Source organism: Sebastes fasciatus, unplaced genomic scaffold (genome assembly GCF_043250625.1).
Source record: "Sebastes fasciatus isolate fSebFas1 unplaced genomic scaffold, fSebFas1.pri Scaffold_96, whole genome shotgun sequence".
Classification (NCBI taxonomy): Eukaryota; Metazoa; Chordata; class Actinopteri; order Perciformes; family Sebastidae; genus Sebastes; species Sebastes fasciatus.
Window position 1 is genome coordinate 12,501 of NW_027428284.1, and position 13,791 is coordinate 26,291.

Consider the following 13,791-nt stretch of genomic DNA (forward strand, 5'->3'; position numbering starts at 1 on the left):
AAAGATTACGAAAAAAGATTTAGTATTTAGCAGAAAAGATTTCAGAATTACGAGAAAATGTTTTCGTAATTGCGAGAGAATATTTCTTGACTGCGAGAAGAGACGAGGTGATTGAGCATTATTTGGGTTCCGGTGAGCGCTGCGTCCTGATTGGGTGAATGGTTGCTATGGTTACTATGGTTACTGTTAATAAAACACGGTCTGAACGATGGATCGATCAGATATCTGATCAATAAAACTATTGATGATCAGAAGAATCAGCTGATTGATTAAAGCAGATGAGTGTCCTCACGGCTCAACTCAAGGTCCTCTTACTTTTAGTCGTCATCTGCGTTTCCATGGCAACTGCTGAGTGATGTGGTCAAGAGCTCTGGAAGAAGTCAGTAAGTAAGTAAGTAGACCTTTAGTAGAGATCGTCCCGTCATCGTCTGGGTTTTATTTGTCTTTTCACTGAGAAGCATAAAGATATATAAAGGCTTAGGTTAAGAGTCCCCGTCCCTCCCTCCGTCCGTCCGTCCCTCCATACGTCCGTCCCTCTCTCCCTCCCTCCGTCCCCCCTCCGTCCCTCCGTCCGTCCCTCCGTCCCTCCGTCTTCTTCGGTGGTGTTTGATCTCCACCGCTGCAGATTGAACATCTGGACTGGGAGCATGTGACCACGTCGTCTTCAGTTTCAGTGAATCCAGAATGCGTCCCAGATGTTTCACCCCTGTCCCCCTTCAGGACGTGGTTTCTGGACGCTGCTGGACGGAGACGGCGGCGAGCTGTTAATACTGTACATAGAGCGGGAGGAAGCAGGAAGAAGAATATTTATTCCTTCAGTTGTTCTCAGTGTCGATGTCGTCGTCCTTGTTCTCGTGGAGCACCGAGAGAGACAATCAATGTTCCACCATCAGAACCACAGTTAGACCGCACCACCTAACCCTGCTTATACATGGCCCTGGGTCTGTATAACCCTGCTTATATATGGCCCTGGGTCTGTGTAACCCTGGTTATATATGGCCCTGGTTTGGTGTAACCCTGGCTCTATACATGGCCCTGGGTCTGTAACCCTGGCTCTATACATGGCCCTGGGTTGGTGTAACCCTGGCTCTATATATGGCCCTGGGTTGGTGTAACCCTGGCTCTATATATGGCCCTGGGTTGGTGTAACCCTGGCTCTATACATGGCCCTGGGTCTGTGTAACCCTGGCTCTATACATGGCCCTGGGTTGGTGTAACCCTGGCTCTATATATGGCCCTGGGTTGGTGTAACCCTGGCTCTATATATGGCCCTGGGGTGGTGTAACGCTGGCTCTATACATGGCCCTGGGTCTGTGTAACCCTGGTTCTATACATGGCCCTGGGTTGGTGTAACCCTGGCTCTATATATGGCCCTGGGTTGGTGTAACGCTGGCTCTATACATGGCCCTGGGTCTGTAACCCTGGCTCTATACATGGCCCTGGGTTGGTGTAACCCTGGCTCTATATATGGCCCTGGGTTGGTGTAACGCTGGCTCTATACATGGCCCTGGGTCTGTGTAACCCTGGTTCTATACATGGCCCTGGGTTGGTGTAACCCTGGCTCTATATATGGCCCTGGGTTGGTGTAACCCTGGCTCTATACATGGCCCTGGGTCTGTGTAACCCTGGTTCTATACATGGCCCTGGGTCTGTGTAACCCTGGTTCTATACATGGCCCTGGGTTGGTGTAACCCTGGCTCTATATGGCTCTGGTGCTTACGAGAACATTATTGTAATGAAATCTTTTATTTATGTTGTATGATTCCAAAATACTGCAAATAAAAATCTGTATACACTCTTCACCTGGAGTTTGTCACCTCACTGTGTTCTTACTGGAACACCTGGAACATCTGGAACACCTGGAACATGAATTAAAGTCAATATTTTATTATATTTATGAATGAATGCACATAATTCAGTATTTATGTTCAATCTAAATGTTTAATTTATATATATATATATATATATATATATATATCAGGGCTGTCATTTGATTAAAATATTTAATCACACTTAATGGCATAATAGTCCATAGTTTGGTGCTCATGGGGGATCTCTTGTGATTAATCGCAAATTAATAACACATTTATTTATTTGATCTAAATGAACCTTAAAGGGAGATTAGTCCAGTATTTAATCGTCTTGTCAACATGGAGTGGACTAATATGCTGCTTTATGTAAATGTATGTATATATTTATTATTTAAATCAATGAACGACACAGATCAATGACAGATATTGTCCAGAAATATATATATATATATGTATGTACATATATATATATATGTACATACATATATATATATATGTATATACATATATATATATCAGGGCTCTAGACTGTAACCAAAAAGGAGTGTGCGAGTTAAATTTGTATCTAGTCGCATTTGTGCGAGAGCATGATCATCACTACTTTGGTAACACGGTGAGAGTGTTGGATATTGCAGATGAAAGCAGTCCTTTCTCTCTGCCCTTCTGCACTCTCCTCTGTTCTCCTCTGTTCTCCTCTGTTCTCCTCGGTTCTCCTCTGTTCTCCTCTGTTCTCCTCTGTTCTCCTCTGTTCTCTTCTCTTCTGTTCTCCTCTGTTCTCCTCTGTTCTCCTGTTCTCCTCTTCTCCTCTGTTCTCCTCTGTTCTCCTCTGTTCTCCTCTGTTCTCCTCTGTTCTCCTCTCTTCTCCTCTGTTCTCCTCTGTTCTCCTCTGTTCTCCTCTTCTCTTCTGTTCTCCTCTGTTCTCCTCTGTTCTCCTCTTCTCTTCTGTTCTCCTCTGTTCTCCTCTTCTCCTCTGTTCTCCTCTGTTCTCCTCTGTTCTCCTCTTCTCTTCTGTTCTCCTCGGTTCTCCTCTTCTCCTCTGTTCTCCTCTGTTCTCCTCTGTTCTCCTCTTCTCTTCTGTTCTCCTCTGTTCTCCTCTGTTCTCCTCGGTTCTCCTCGGTTCTCCTCGGTTCTCCTCTGTTCTCTTCTGTTCTCCTCTGTTCTCCTCGGTTCTCCTCTGTTCTCCTCGGTTCTCCTCTGTTCTCCTCTGTTCTCCTCTGTTCTCCTCTGTTCTCCTCGGTTCTCCTCTGTTCTCTTCTGTTCTCCTCTGTTCTCCTCTGTTCTCCTCTGTTCTCCTCTGTTCTCCTCGGTTCTCCTCTGTTCTCCTCTGTTCTCCTCGGTTCTCCTCTGTTCTCCTCTGTTCTCCTCTGTTCTCCTCTGTTCTCCTCGGTTCTCCTCTGTTCTCCTCGGTTCTCCTCTGTTCTCCTCTGTTCTCCTCGGTTCTCCTCGGTTCTCCTCTGTTCTCTTCTGTTCTCCTCTGTTCTCCTCTGTTCTCCTCTTCTCTTCTGTTCTCCTCTGTTCTCCTCTGTTCTCCTCTTCTCCTCTGTTCTCCTCTGTTCTCCTCTGTTCTCCTCTGTTCTCCTCTGTTCTCCTCGGTTCTCCTCTGTTCTCCTCGGTTCTGTGGAAACCTGTAAAAATGTGCTTTTAACAACATTTTTGTTATGTTTTCTTTTGATGTTATAGAAGATGACCTATTTTGTTAATCACTGTTCGTGGAAGAGAAAGTTAATCTTCAGATTAAAATATTTAGCAAATATCAAGTTTGGAGGCGTTGTCAATGTTTCCCTGGGGTATGTCAATTACAGTTTTTCTCGATTGTTTACACACATTTTCTGAAAGCATGCCTCATACTCTCAGAACTCTACACACAAATCAAAACACACACACACACAATGGGCAAAACCCCTCAATTCTCCTGCAAAATTAAACTTTACATTCAAAACAATGTTATTTCTTCTCAAAATGGTATTTTGTTTTCAAATGACACACAAACCATCATATGAATAGACATTTATAAGAACCAGTTGAACACTGATGTGCTCAATGTAAAACACTATGATGAATGGAAAACACTTCTTCTCCATTCATCATGATGACTCAGGCCTTTTTATTGTTCAGTGTTACACTTACTACAGACAGTACATACATTACTACAGACAGTACATACATTACTACAGACAGCACATACATTACTACAGACAGCACATACATTACTACAGACAGTACATACATTACTACAGACAGTACATACATTACTACAGACAGCACATACATTACTACAGACAGCACATACATTACTACAGACAGTACATACATTACTACAGACAGTACATACATTACTACAGACAGTACATACATTACTACAGACAGCACATACATTACTACAGACAGTACATACATTACTACAGACAGTACATACATTACTACAGACAGTACATACATTACTACAGACAGTACATACATTACTACAGACAGCACATACATTACTACAGACAGCACATACATTACTACAGACAGCACATACATTACTACAGACAGTACATACATTACTACAGACAGCACATACATTACTACAGACAGTACATACATTACTACAGACAGTACATACATTACTACAGACAGTACATACATTACTACAGACAGTACATACATTACTACAGACAGTACATACATTACTACAGACAGTACATACATTACTACAGACAGCACATACATTACTACAGACAGCACATACATTACTACAGACAGTACATACATTACTACAGACAGTACATACATTACTACAGACAGTACATACATTACTACAGACAGCACATACATTACTACAGACAGTACATACATTACTACAGACAGTACATACATTACTACAGACAGTACATACATTACTACAGACAGTACATACATTACTACAGACAGCACATACATTACTACAGACAGTACATACATTACTACAGACAGCACATACATTACTACAGACAGCACATACATTACTACAGACAGCACATACATTACTACAGACAGCACATACATTACTACAGACAGTACATACATTACTACAGACAGTACATACATTACTACAGACAGCACATACATTACTACAGACAGTACATACATTACTACAGACAGTACATACATTACTACAGACAGTACATACATTACTACAGACAGTACATACATTACTACAGACAGTACATACATTACTACAGACAGTACATACATTACTACAGACAGTACATACATTACTACAGACAGTACATACATTACTACAGACAGTACATACATTACTACAGACAGCACATACATTACTACAGACAGTACATACATTACTACAGACAGTACATACATTACTACAGACAGTACATACATTACTACAGACAGTACATACATTACTACAGACAGTACATACATTACTACAGACAGTACATACATTACTACAGACAGCACATACATTACTACAGACAGTACATACATTACTACAGACAGCACATACATTACTACAGACAGTACATACATTACTACAGACAGTACATACATTACTACAGACAGTACATACATTACTACAGACAGTACATACATAAGTGTGTTGTAAAATATTTTAGAATATTGTTTTTATACTCAGAACACACAAATACACGGTAACAAATATATTTTATTTTCCCCACAAAAACAATGTACACAGTGAACATCCCAACCAACACAAAGTTGCACATACAGAGGTCTACATACAAAACAACAGAAGAATTTACTGTATACAGTTACAGTAAAAACAACTATGCTGCATCCTCTCTTCTGTTTCGGTCTGGCCACAGCACCTCATCCACATCACAAGCAATGTTTGCCCTGGCCAAGCAGCGGGGGAAATATCGCTTAGCATGTCGAATCCAGCCATGAAAAGCATCAACTGATTGCTAATTGTAACACTGTGTGACAGGTGTTTGCCCATGTGATGAGTCAGTGTGCATAGTAGGGCAATTGAATTTAGAATTTTGAATGACAGTGTGTTCCTTGTGAAAACGAGATTTTCTTCATGAAAATTGTGCCAAATGCAGAGAATTGTGTGTAGTGTTTTGAAAAAAGTGTGTTTTAGAACTGCAATTTGAGTGTAAAGCAGGAATTGTGCTTGTAGTTTAGCAGAATTGGTTCAGGGGGTTGGTGCATGAGTTACATGTTGTGGTCATTGTGTGTCAAGTACCAGTATTTGTGTGTAAACAATTGAGGAAAACTGTAATACCATGCTCGAACCCAAAACAACAGGGTGCCACCAAATCATGTGCTGTGCGACCAACTGAGAAAGTTGGCAGCATCAGTGGAAATGTTAGTCTAGAGCCCTGATATATATATATATATATATATATATATATGGCTTTGATCATATCTTGTGCCTGTGAAGTTTCAGGCAGTTTTATTATTATTATTATTGTATATTATTAATATCATTATTATATTATTATAACATATTATTATTAATATTATTATTATTATATATTATTATTATTATCAGTATTATTATTATTATTACATATTGTTATTATTATATATTATTTTATTATTATTATAACATATTATTATTATTATTATTATATATGTTATTATGATGATTATGATTATGTATTATTGTATATTATTACTATTATATTATTATTATATTATTATAACATTATTATTAATATTTTTATTATTATCATGATGATGATATATTATTATTATTAATATTTTTTATTATTATTATTATTATGATGATGATATATTATTATTATTATTATGATGATGATATATTATTATTATGATGATAATATATATTATTATTATTATGATGATGATATATTATTATTATGATGATGATGATATATTATTATTATTATGATGATGATATATTATTATTATTATTATGATGATGATATATTATTATTATTATGATGATGATATATTATTATTATGATATATTATTATTATTATGATGATGATATATTATTATTATGATGATGATGATATATTATTATTATTATGATGATGATATATTATTATTATTATGATGATGATATATTATTATTATGATGATGATATATTATTATTATTATGATGATGATATATTATTATGATGATGATGATATATTATTATTATTATGATGATGATATATTATTATTATGATGATGATGATATATTATTATTATGATGATGATATATTATTATTATTATGATGATGATGATATATTATTATTATGATGATGATGATATGTTATTATTATGATGATGATATATTATTATTATTATGATGATGATATATTATTATTATTATGATGATGATATATTATTATTATTATGATGATGATGATATATTATTATTATGATGATGATATATTATTATTATTATGATGATGATGATATATTATTATTATGATGATGATGATATATTATTATTATTATGATGATGATATATTATTATTATTATTATGATGATGATATATTATTATTATTATGATGATGATATATTATTATTATTATGATGATGATATATTATTATTATGATGATGATGATATGTTATTATTATGATGATGATATATTATTATTATTATGATGATGATGATATATTATTATTATGATGATGATATATTATTATTATTATGATGATGATATATTATTATTATTATGATGATGATATATTATTATTATGATGATGATATATTATTATTATGATGATGATATATTATTATTATTATGATGATGATATATTATTATTATGATGATGATATATTATTATTATTATCATGATGATGATATATTATTATTATGATGAATATATATTATTATTATTATGATGATGATATATTATTATTATGATGATGATATATTATTATTATTATGATGATGATATATTATTATTATTATGATGATGATATATTATTATTATTATGATGATGATATATTATTATTATTATGATGATGATATATTATTATTATTATGATGATGATATATTATTATTATTATCATGATGATGATATATTATTATTATGATGATGATATATTATTATTATTATGATGATGATATATTATTATTATTATGATGATGATATATTATTATTATTATGATGATGATATATTATTATTATTATGATGATGATGATATATTATTATTATTATGATGATGATATATTATTATTATTATGATGATGATGATATATTATTATTATTATGATGAGGATGATATATTATTATTATTATGATGATGATATATTATTATTATTATTATGATGATGATATATTATTATTATTATGATGATGATATATTATTATTATTATGATGATGATATATTATTATTATTATGATGATGATATATTATTATTATTATTATGATGATGATATATTATAATTATGATGATGATATATTATTATTATTATGATGATGATATATTATTATTATGATGATGATATATTATTATTATTATGATGATATATTATTATTATTATGATGATGATATATTATTATTATTATGATGATGATATATTATTATTATTATGATGATGATATATTATTATTATTATGATGATGATGATATATTTATATTATTATTATGATGATGATATATTATTATTATGATATATTATTATTATTATGATGATGATGATATATTATTATGATGATGATATATTATGATGATGATATATTATTATTATGATGATGATGATATATTATTATTATGATGATGATGATATATTATTATTATTATGATGATGATATATTATTATTATTATGATGATGATGATATATTATTATTATTATGATGATGATATATTATTATTATTATGATGATGATATATTATTATTATGATGATGATATATTATTATTATTATGATGATGATATATTATTATTATGATGATGATATATTATTATTATTATGATGATGATGATATATTATTATTATTATGATGATGATATATTATTATTATTATGATGATGATATATTATTATGATGATGATGATATATTATTATTATTATGATGATGATATATTATTATTATTATGATGATGATATATTATTATTATTATGATGATGATATATTATTATTATGATGATGATATATTATTATTATTATGATGATGATATATTATTATTATGATGATGATGATATATTATTATTATTATGATGATGATATATTATTATTATTATCATGATGATGATATATTATTATTATGATGATGATATATTATTATTATTATGATGATGATATATTATTATTATTATGATGATGATGATATATTATTATTATGATATATTATTATTATTATGATGATGATGATATATTATTATTATTATTATGATGATGATATATTATTATTATGATATATTATTATTATTATGATGATGATGATATATTATTATGATGATGATATATTATGATGATGATATATTATTATTATGATGATGATGATATATTATTATTATGATAATGATGATATATTATTATTATTATGATGATGATATATTATTATTATGATGATGATGATATATTATTATTATGATGATGATATATTATTATTATTATGATGATGATATATTATTATTATGATGATGATATATTATTATTATTATCATGATGATGATATATTATTATTATGATGATGATATATTATTATTATTATGATGATGATATATTATTATTATGATGATGATATATTATTATTATTATGATGATGATATATTATTATTATGATGATGATGATATGTTATTATTATTATGATGATGATGATATATTATTATTATTATGATGATGATATATTATTATTATTATGATGATGATGATATATTATTATTATTATGATGATGATATATTATTATTATTATGATGATGATATATTATTATTATTATGATGATGATGATATATTATTATTATTATGATGATGATATATTATTATTATGATGATGATGATATATTATTATTATTATGATGATGATATATTATTATTATGATGATGATATATTATTATTATTATGATGATGATGATATATTATTATTATTATGATGATGATATATTATTATTATTATGATGATGATATATTATTATTATGATGATGATGATATGTTATTATTATTATGATGATGATGATATATTATTATTATGATGATGATATATTATTATTATTATGATGATGAGATATTATTATTATGATGATGATATATTATTATTATTATGATGATGATATAATATTATTATTATGATGATGATATATTATTATTATTATGATGATGATGATATATTATTATTATTATGATGATGATATATTATTATTATTATTATGATGATATATTATTATTATGATGATGATGATATGTTATTATTATGATGATGATATATTATTATTATTATGATGATGATATATTATTATTATGATGATGATGATATATTATTATTATTATGATGATGATATATTATTATTATTATCATGATGATGATATATTATTATTATGATGATGATATATTATTATTATTATGATGATGATATATTATTATTATTATGATGATGATGATATATTATTATTATGATATATTATTATTATTATGATGATGATGATATATTATTATTATTATTATGATGATGATATATTATTATTATGATATATTATTATTATTATGATGATGATGATATATTATTATGATGATGATATATTATGATGATGATATATTATTATTATGATGATGATGATATATTATTATTATGATAATGATGATATATTATTATTATTATGATGATGATATATTATTATTATGATGATGATGATATATTATTATTATGATGATGATATATTATTATTATTATGATGATGATATATTATTATTATGATGATGATATATTATTATTATTATCATGATGATGATATATTATTATTATGATGATGATATATTATTATTATTATGATGATGATATATTATTATTATGATGATGATATATTATTATTATTATGATGATGATATATTATTATTATGATGATGATGATATGTTATTATTATTATGATGATGATGATATATTATTATTATTATGATGATGATATATTATTATTATTATGATGATGATGATATATTATTATTATTATGATGATGATATATTATTATTATTATGATGATGATATATTATTATTATTATGATGATGATGATATATTATTATTATTATGATGATGATATATTATTATTATGATGATGATGATATATTATTATTATTATGATGATGATATATTATTATTATGATGATGATATATTATTATTATTATGATGATGATGATATATTATTATTATTATGATGATGATATATTATTATTATTATGATGATGATATATTATTATTATGATGATGATGATATGTTATTATTATTATGATGATGATGATATATTATTATTATGATGATGATATATTATTATTATTATGATGATGAGATATTATTATTATGATGATGATATATTATTATTATTATGATGATGATATAATATTATTATTATGATGATGATATATTATTATTATTATGATGATGATGATATATTATTATTATTATGATGATGATATATTATTATTATTATTATGATGATATATTATTATTATGATGATGATGATATGTTATTATTATGATGATGATATATTATTATTATTATGATGATGATGATATATTATTATTATGATGATGATATATTATTATTATTATGATGATGATATATTATTATTATTATGATGATGATATATTATTATTATGATGATGATATATTATTATTATGATGATGATATATTATTATTATTATGATGATGATATGATATTATTATTATTATGATGATGATATATTATTATTATTATCATGATGATGATATATTATTATTATGATGATGATATATTATTATTATTATGATGATGATATATTATTATTATGATGATGATATATTATTATTATTATGATGATGATGATATATTATTATTATGATGATGATGATATATTATTATTATTATGATGATGATGATATATTATTATTATGATGATGATATATTATTATTATTATGATGATGATATATTATTATTATGATGATGATATATTATTATTATTATGATGATGATGATATATTATTATTATGATGATGATATATTATTATTATTATGATGATGATATATTATTATTATTATGATGATGATATATTATTATTATTATGATGATGATATATTATTATTATTATTATGATGATGATATATTATTATTATTATGATGATGATATATTATTATTATGATGATGATGATATGTTATTATTATGATGATGATATATTATTATTATTATGATGATGATGATATATTATTATTATTATGATGATGATATATTATTATTATTATGATGATGATATATTATTATTATTATGATGATGATATATTATTATTATTATGATGATGATGATATATTATTATTATTATGATGATGATATATTATTATGATGATTATGATTGATGATATATTATTATTATTATGATGATGATTATATTATTATGATGATGATATATATTATTGATGATGATATATTATTATTATGATGATGATATATTTATATTTATTATTATTATGATGATGATATATATTATTATTATGATGATGATATATTATTATTATATGATGATGATGATATATTATTATTATTATGATGATGATATATTATTATTATTATGATGATGATATATTATTATTATGATGATGATATATTATTATTATTATGATGATGATATATTATTATTATGATGATGATATATTATTATTATTATGATGATGATGATATATTATTGTTATTATGATGATGATATATTATTATTATTATGATGATGATATATTATTATGATGATGATGATATATTATTATTATTATGATGATGATATATTATTATTATTATGATGATGATATATTATTATTATTATGATGATGATATATTATTATTATGATGATGATATATTATTATTATTATGATGATGATATATTATTATTATTATGATGATGATATATTATTATTATTTATGATGATGATATATTATTATTATTATCATGATGATGATATATTATTATTATGATGATGATATATTATTATTATTATGATGATGATATATTATTATTATTATGATGATGATGATATATTATTATTATGATATATTATTATTATTATGATGATGATGATATATTATTATTATTATTATGATGATGATATATTATTATTATGATATATTATTATTATTATGATGATGATGATAATATTATTATGATGATGATATATTATGATGATGATATATTATTATTATGATGATGATATATATTATTATTATGATGATGATATATTATTATTATTATGATGATGATATATTATTATTATTATGATGATGATATATTATTATTATGATGATGATGATATATTATTATTATGATGATGATGATATATTATTATTATTATGATGATGATGATATATTATTATTATGATGATGATATATTATTATTATGATGATGATTTTAATTATTGATATATTTATTATTATGATGATGATATATATTATTATTATTATGATGATGATATTATATTATTATTATTATTATGATGATGATGATATATTATTATTATGATGATGATGATATATTATTATTATGATGATGATATATTATTATTATTATGATGATGATATATTATTATTATGATGATGATATATTATTATTATGATGATGATGATATATTATTATTATGATGATGATATATTATTATTATTATGATGATGATGATATTATTATTATTATGATGATGATATATATTATTATTATGATGATGATATATTATTATTATGATGATGATGATATGTTATTATTATTATGATGATGATGATATTATTATTATTATGATGATGATATATTATTATTATTATGATGATGATGATATATTATTAATTATTATGATGTATTATAATTATTCTGATATGAT

General features: G+C 25.7%; 1 protein-coding gene across 1 annotated transcript in view; it reads left to right on the forward strand.

Annotated features, from left to right (window-relative positions):
* Window positions 1-1,800, forward strand: part of LOC141763893 (receptor-type tyrosine-protein phosphatase mu-like) — an 11,007-nt gene extending 9,207 nt beyond the window's left edge. The window contains exon 4 of the mRNA XM_074628669.1: window positions 1-1,800. This exon is cut by the window's left edge and continues 1,550 nt beyond it. The gene's annotated coding sequence lies outside the window, so the exon portion shown is untranslated.
* Window positions 1,801-13,791: the final 11,991 nt, after the last annotated feature.